The 8301-nt window shown below is 35.5% G+C and overlaps 1 pseudogene; it reads right to left on the reverse strand.

The window, feature by feature from the left end:
* Positions 1 to 2676: 2676 nt before the first annotated feature.
* LOC131825871 (nucleosome assembly protein 1-like 1) lies at positions 2677 to 4222 on the reverse strand (annotated as a pseudogene).
* Between the last annotated feature and the right edge of the window lie 4079 nt (positions 4223 to 8301).

Genomic DNA, 8301 nt, shown 5'->3' on the forward strand with positions numbered 1-8301 from the left:
CACCCAGGCGCCCAGGAAATAATTTAAATTTACATTCTAATGGTATTTAAAGTAGAACTTGATAAGTTGATTCTCAAGTTATTTTTGAGGAGTAAATGAAACAGGAAAATATATATTGTAAAGTTTAATTTGGTAAAGTCTATTTTAAAAATTTTAAATGTTTAGGCCTTTTGACACAGGAATTCTACTTCTGACTCTTTAACCTACAAAATTGTTAGAACAAGTGCAAAAGATACATTTGTAAGTCTATTCATTGTAATATTATTTCTAATAGCAAACTCCGATAGTTACTTAATTGTCTTTCTATGAAGAATGGTTAAATAAATTGTGCTACGTTTGTGTTATGGAATGCTAGCAGGCCCTAAAATGAATGAGATATGATCTGGGACACTGATGAAAAAAGATCTCTAAGACATATTATAGGTAAAAAACAAAACTATTTGAGTCCTGGATTCTATTAACAAAGGAATATCAGACCCATTCTCTTGCTGATAATAATTATAAATCTGGGGAAAACATTTGAAATAACATTTTTCAAAGGCTACCAAAATCATAGAATCTGGAGGGGGTTTGAACCTTGGAGAAGGGGACTCAAGTAGATTGACAAATATTTCTCTGTGAAACTTTTTGTTTTGAAAATTCTAGCTGCATTGGTCTCCAATCTGTCTCCTCAATTCAGTAAGAATATTGTACCCTCTAGGGGTTTGCTTTCCTTGTGCCAAAATCTAGCAAGAACTTCCAGCCAGATAGCCAAAGCAATAGGACTCATTTGTTTTCCTTTTCTTATGAGTCATAGTCCTGTACTACCAATTGCCCACTATCTGAAAATACTTGTTTTCCAAAATTTTTCCATTTTCTAGTTGACAGCAAGAGATAATCTGGACCATCATGGCTCTAAGTGGAAGTTTCACCTAGAATTTTAGATCCAGCAAAAATATCTTTTGAAAATGAAAGAAAAAATCATATACTTTCAGAGAAGTGGAGGCTGAGAGAACCTGTTGCCAGCAGAATATGCCATTGTACAAGAGATGTTAAAGGGATGTCTTCAGGCCAAGAAAATTGATACCCAAGAGGGATTCAGATATACGAGAAGGAGTAAGAAAGTTGGAAATATAATATACATAGGTGAATATAAAATACTTTCTCTTATTCATTTTCTTAAATTATTTAAGTCATAAACCACTTAAAACAAAAGTAAAAAAATACTTTGTGGAGTTTATAACACATGTAGAAGTAAATATAAGAAACAATATTGGAGAAGACAGGAGCAGTACATATTAAATTTTACCACTGTTTCTTACATAATCTTTGAAGTGACATAATAATAACGCAAGAAGATTTTGATCAATTAAGAATGAATATTGTAGCCTGTAGAGAAAACATGACAGAAATTCAAAACCAAAATAAACAAAACAAAACAAAAAAAAGACGTTCCACAAAGCTATATTAGCTAAATAGCTGATAGAAAAGATAATATGGGATATAAAAATTTTATTAACACAGAGACAGAAAGGAAGAACAAAGAAACAAAGAGCAAATAGAGAGTAAATATCATGATAGAGACAGTCTCAGTTGTATCAATAATTTGAATTCAGAGTTTATCAGACTGCATAAAAAAGAGAACCCAGCTATTTGCTGGCAACAAGAGATCCACAGTACACACAAAAGACAGAACACAGAAGATGGAAAAGATACACCACGCAAACACTAAACTTATGAAAGCTGGTATGCTATATTAATACCAGACGACACTGAACTTAAGACAAGAAGCATCATCAGACATAAAAGGACCATTTTATAATCATGAAAGAGTCAATTCATTGAGAAGAGACATAACAATCTTTAAGTGAATACACTTAATAATAATAATTTAAAATACATCAAGCAAGGGGCACCTGGCTTGCTCAAGTTGGTAGAGGATATCACTCTTGACCTAAGGGTTGTGAGTTCAAGCCCCACACTGAGTGTAGAGATTACTTAAAAATAAAGTCCTTAAAAATATATATACCAAGCAAAAATAGGTAGAATTAAAGGAAGAAACAGTTAAATCCCCTAAGTGGGAGAATTCAATACTTCTCTGAGTAATGATACAGTAAGTAGATCAAATATCATTATAGACCACCATGGAAGATTTGAATAAGGCTATCAATCAACTTGATGCAAGTTACATTTATAAAACACTATATTCAGAAACTACAGAATGTACTTTTCTCTGAAGAGCACATGGCACATACATTAAGATAAATCAAGTTGAGTCATAAAACAAATCTTAACAACTTTCAAAATCTTGAAATCATGTTCCCTGTCCACAACCAAATTAAATTTTAAAAAGTAGAACAATATGAACAGTATAATCCGATTTATGTTAAGCAATATTGATCACACAAATCAATATACTGTAAATCTACAAAATACGCATGTGCATGTATTAAAAACAAAACAGAACCAAACCCTGTCAGAATATAGATCAAAGACTGCTTCTTAGGAGTATGAGAATGGAAAGGAATTTGAAGGGGAACATTGAAGCTTTATTGATATATATTTCTTAGATTACTTTCATTCATATGTCACTTGTGTGTTTAGGTTTGATAAAATAAGTCTTATAAAGAATAAATATGTGTGAATAACAGGTAAAAGTTTTTTATTTATATTAGACATTTTTATTTTAGGCTGCAAAAACAAAAACAAGCAAACAAACAATAACAACAAAAAACTTGAAATAGACTTGTCAAATGATGTAAATTCATTCTTTCCAGGGAAGCAGAAGGCAGACCAATGCAGGTTATCCTCAAGGCCACATACATACTACTTCACTGCTGCTTGCACTCTGCTGGGTTTTGATCCTTCTTTGAGTCATGGTCTGGATCATTTTCCTTATCTCCTTCTTCCCCTTCCTCATCTGCTTCTTCACCTTCATCATCATCATCATCATCATCACCTATGATAGCTTCTCCAGTAAAGTATAACACTGATCTTGGGATTATACGCGCATGTAAAAAGTGACCAATTTGGGGGCACCTGGGTGGCTCAGTGGGTTAAGCCTCTGCCTTCAGCTCAGGTCATGATCCCAGGGTCCTGGGATCCATCTCCGCATCCGGCTCTCCGCTCAGCAGGGAACCTGCTTCCCCCTTCTTTCTCTGCCTACTTGTGATCTCTATCTGTCTAAAAAATAAAAAATTAAAAAAAAAATTTTTTTTAAAGGTGACTAATTTCAAAGTCTGGAGCAAGGATAGCTTCAGCATCATCATCCAGATCTCCACCCTCAGGAACTCCAGGAGGGGCAAAAAAATTAAAGAGTCATTGGAAACTGTTTTGGTCACAGTATAAACTATCCCACATCCCTTGTGTTTCTGCTGCTTCTTAATGGTTTTCAAAGGGATATTCTTTCCTTATTTCCAATCTATCTGGCACCCTGTACAACCCATAATTTCTGGTCCATCAAAAGAAAAGGGATCAGAATCATCTGGTCTGACTTCATCCTATATATCTTTGTCAACACTTCAGTTGTGAAATATTCTTTGGGTTCAAAGTGAAATTCTAAGACAAAACACGGGCTGGCCAACATCTGAGAACTTCACTTTAATATCTTTCAAGAGCTTCAAAATAGGTTCATCATGTTCTTGAACCATTATCACTGAGCAAGTCAACGTTCTTAAAAAACAGTTAACCAGAATCCAGGAATGCCCTTGGGGTCTTCTTTTTCTTCATCCTTTTTCTTGTCTTCAATCTTGGCTTTTTCTTTCAGCTCCAAAACTTTATCCTCCTCATCTGGTTTCAATTCACATTCTTCTTCCGTAGGTTCATAAATTGCATTAATGATCTCAAATCGTTTATCAAATAGAGGCTGATAGAGAACAACATAGTTTCTCTCACGATCATGAACCTCCTCATAGAATTTGGCTTCTATCTGTGCACACGTAACTTGAAGATTTTTGAGAGCATTCACTTGTGTTTTAACTACCATAGGCAAGCTTTCAATGTATCTTGGTGTTTTCTACCAGATCGTCAAGTCTTTCTCGAAGGGCTGCAGGAATCTGAGGATTTTGCATCATTTGAACAGTCAGCTGCCGTGCTTTGATTTTTTTTCTTCACTAGTTTGTTCTTCTACTTCTTCAACATCATCCAAATCTTGATCAAGTTCAGACTGTTCTTTGTTGTCAATGTCTGCCATGTTGTTAAGAACTCCAAATATTGGTGGCTAACACAGGGAGCCAGGCGGTCGGAGCTGGCAGACAGTGGCTCAGGGAGGCAGTGGGAGGCAGGTAAAAGTTTTGAAATAAAAGTAGAAGAATAGTGACGAGGAACCTGCCCTACCACTATTAAAAGGTTTTGAATAGCTATGGTACTTGAGGTACAGTAACAGGAGGCAAAAAGGTGCTAAATGGAATAGAGTCCAGTAACAGAATTATTACGTATGAGAATTTAGTAGATAATAAAGGTAGCATGTAAATTTGCTGGGCAAAGGATGTAATCTTTAATAAATGGTGTCAGAAAAATTGGCCAAATGCTAGGGGGAAAATTAGGCCCTGTTATAGCTATTAGTACTGTCCTTCACACACTTTTAGCTCTCTATTTTGGGGCACATTATAAGGCTGTATTTCATCACCATCTTTGAAGTTAGATGTGGCCTTGTGACTTATTTTAACCAAAGAGAAGTAAGCATATGTAGCAGGTGTAATTTCCAGGTGGAAGTAATGTGGACATGCAATTCACCATTTCCTTTCCTGCTTTTGCAGTGATAACTGAAGTGCACCTTGAGATAACAGTCTTTAAGACCTGCTCTCTGAGTGACATATGAGCAGAAATTCCCCTACTTGCCTCCTCTGGACAGGATGAAGGAGGGAAAAGTAAAGTTTTATTGTGTTAAGTCACTACATTTTTTGGTGAGTTTGCCACCACAACATAAATGGATTCATGTAAAAAATTATTATCTAGAATTTCAAAGATACTTTAAAAAAACTCCCAAATTCCTCACACTGGCATGGAGGCCAGGAAGCATGCGGGAAGAAAATTATTACTGGAGTTGGAATATTTCTTTGTGTTCTGCAGTAGCAAAACTTCTCATAAAACTGATGCTCGTAAGGATGTGGATGACTGATTATATATCTAATGAACTTTTTGTCCTGGGGGAAGAGATTAGAAAACAGAATGATAGTAGCAAGCTTTGGTTGACATAACCTGAGTCTGGCAAGGTACTACGAGAAAGTTAGTACAGATAGAAATTGCCACTTGGCAAGCAGAAATAAAGGAGACTATAATAGAATCTATGAATGCATAGATTTGTAGGGATGGAAGAGGGAACTGCTTCTCAATCTCAAATAGCTGAATATAAAAATAACAAATATTTTGAACAACAAGAACAGCTTAAAACTCAACCTTGGTTATTTATAATTGCCCCAAACTGGAAATAAGTCAAATCCCTTTCAAATGTAGAATGGAGAACACACACAACTAGAGAATACACTGAGTGTATTGATTCAGTGGAATAAACTTAAGAGTCACAGATGACTGATACATGCTGCCATGCGAATGGACCTCAAATGTATTATGTTCAACGAAAGAAGTTAGGTTATATGACATATGTGCAAAGGCAAACCTATTAGACCAGAAAACAGATCAGTGGTTGCCCTTATCTGAGGGTGAGGGGAGGACACAGAGGATGTTAGAGGGTAATCGAACTTTATTTTTATTACAATGGTGGTTTCACGACTGTATACATTTGTCAAAACTCAAATTCATACCCTAAAGAAGGTACATTTAAACACATTTGTAAGCCCAAGAGGAACCCTGCTTTTTAGTCATTAAAAAGCTAAGCAAGAGTGGGGGACATTTAAAGATAAAGAAATTAGACTCGCCACGGAGGAAAGACACTTTGCAATAATCATCTATTGAGTATACATGATGTGCCAACTAGAGCCAATCTACAAAGCACACTTATATAGAGGAATATACCGTATGTCCAATCCTGACAGCATCCTATGGGAGAAATACTGTTATTCCCATTTCAAGGAAACAGGATCAGAGTTTAAATAACTTGTGCAAGATTGCTTAGCTAGTAAGGAATAGGCCCAAGCAGAGCCCTCTGTTAAACTCTAGCCGCTTCCTTTATAATGTAGACAATAAAATGAGTGATGATAGAAATTTTCAGGGAGGAAAAAGGGAGGAAGCTGAGGAAATTACAGTCTGGAAACGTTATTATAGCAACATTTTAAGATGGGGCCATCTGTTGGCAGTGAGGGGATTAATGGGGATAAAGTAAAGTTGAAGCCTTGAGTATTACAGTGGGGAAAACTGAAGGAGGTTGCGATGATTTTGACATTGTTCCTTGTACTCTTTGTCCTTGTACCATGGGGAGGAGATACCATTCCCTTCTTAGTTACATTAGCAGAAGAAATCCTGCTGCAGGATGCTAGAGACCCACAATGGTATTCATAGAGTGCAGATTATCATAAGAATGTGCAACTTGAGAGCCTCTTATTTTGCAAAGACCAATTCTTATCCATTCCCCAAGTCCCATTCATTTCTGTCTTCTGTTTATAAAGAATATGTCATTGAAATTATAGTGTATTCCTGAGGGTGGGAAAGGAACTTTGAAGCATAAAAAAGAATCATAATTTATAGATGACTGTCATACTAATCTCCGATGGATTGATTAACCTTGATTTCTCCCATATTCTTTAGGATCTCAAAAAAGAACTGGAAGACATAAAGTGAGAGATCATAACTGCAAACCCACATCTATACCATTAATGAAACCTAGGCTAGTTTCAGAGAGATCCTTACAAGAAATTGTAAAGTTCATGTTAGTTTCCTTTTCTAAAGGTACATATCATGAAGTTCTGGGCATTTTCGTGGTGGATATGATGGATGACATTTAGTGTTGAAAGTATTAGGAAAACTTTCATAAAATAAGAGTAAATTGATTTAAATAGTGTTAAAATGGCAAAGAGTCTTAGAAACCATCTAGTTCGATATCTTCATTTTGCTTGTGGGTAAATTGTCTGGATTAATCCATTTTTTTTTTTAACTCACAAGAATTTGTTAGCCGATCACAGAATACCTTTTTAAAAATTTTTGTTACGTTTATATGTTTCTTTTCCAACCTCTTCTTATATTGTTCCCACAGGTGATAGAATTTAGGATATAAACATTGAAAGACAAAATCATTCTGAACAGTAATGGATGAAGGTATTTTAAAATATTATTGCATGTGTAGAGAAGGTAAAATAAATTTCTCTCTACCCTTCTAGGTTCTTGGCTGAGGACCCTCCCTTCCCTCCCTTCCTCCCTGTGCCCCCATCCCCAAGACCTAGCACTGTAATAAAAAGATAAAGTAGCAAGAGGAAAACAAACAAAACTCTAATAACATGAACACCTACTGAATACACAAGTGATCCCAGGAAAACTGAGTAACACCCTGAAATAGCCCACACCACCACTTTAAATACCATCTCCAACTAGAGACAAAAGAAAGATGTTGGGTTGGGAGGTGGAGAGTCCATTATTGGAGGTTACTAGGAAAAGCACAGTAAACAAGGTTAATGTTGTTATGCAGATTGAAATTGTTGTCTTCCCCATTGCTAAGAGTTTTAGATTTGGTCATCCTTTTCTTCCTAACTAGCACATAGAGGGAGACATTTTTAATAAACAAGTATTCTCCTTAACTCTTACAGAAGGTTAACTTCTACTAGGTTTTCAGAGCTTCTCCTGTGTTTGCAGTTTCTTAGAAATAATCAGCTCAAGATAATCCTTATGCCAAAGAGACTTCTTGAGTTGGTGGGGGGCAAATTCTGCCTTTCCTCATATGCATTATATTTTTTGTCCACTTTTAAGGTGACATAATATAGTGAAAAGAATGTTGGCTTAACAGTCAGAAGACAGAGTTCTAATTCTGATCACTCTCTTCAGGACTCTGTTCCCTCATTTTATGTCTCTGGTTACTGTAGGATAAAAATCCTACAGGTCTTAAAATATATATATATATATATATATATATATATATATATATATATATATATATATGATTTTAGATGGGTAAAGAGAAGCCCTTCTTATAAGTTGGGTGATTTAAAGAACTTAAAAGTGATGGAGTATCTGTCCTGGAATATGTTTATGAACAAAACAAACAACCATCTGTCCTGAATGGTATTGAGATATTTGGAAAGAAATGGATAAACCTGAGTCTCTAGAGGTTTCTTCTAGATCCATAGTCTTAGGATTATGTTCCCAGTGTAGTAGGTGAAATATAGCTTAACACATGAATTCTCATCATTGTAGAGTTTATTATCTATAGGTTCATGA

The sequence above is a fragment of the Mustela lutreola genome, chromosome 2, assembly GCF_030435805.1.
Source record: "Mustela lutreola isolate mMusLut2 chromosome 2, mMusLut2.pri, whole genome shotgun sequence".
NCBI lineage: Eukaryota > Metazoa > Chordata > Mammalia > Carnivora > Mustelidae > Mustela > Mustela lutreola.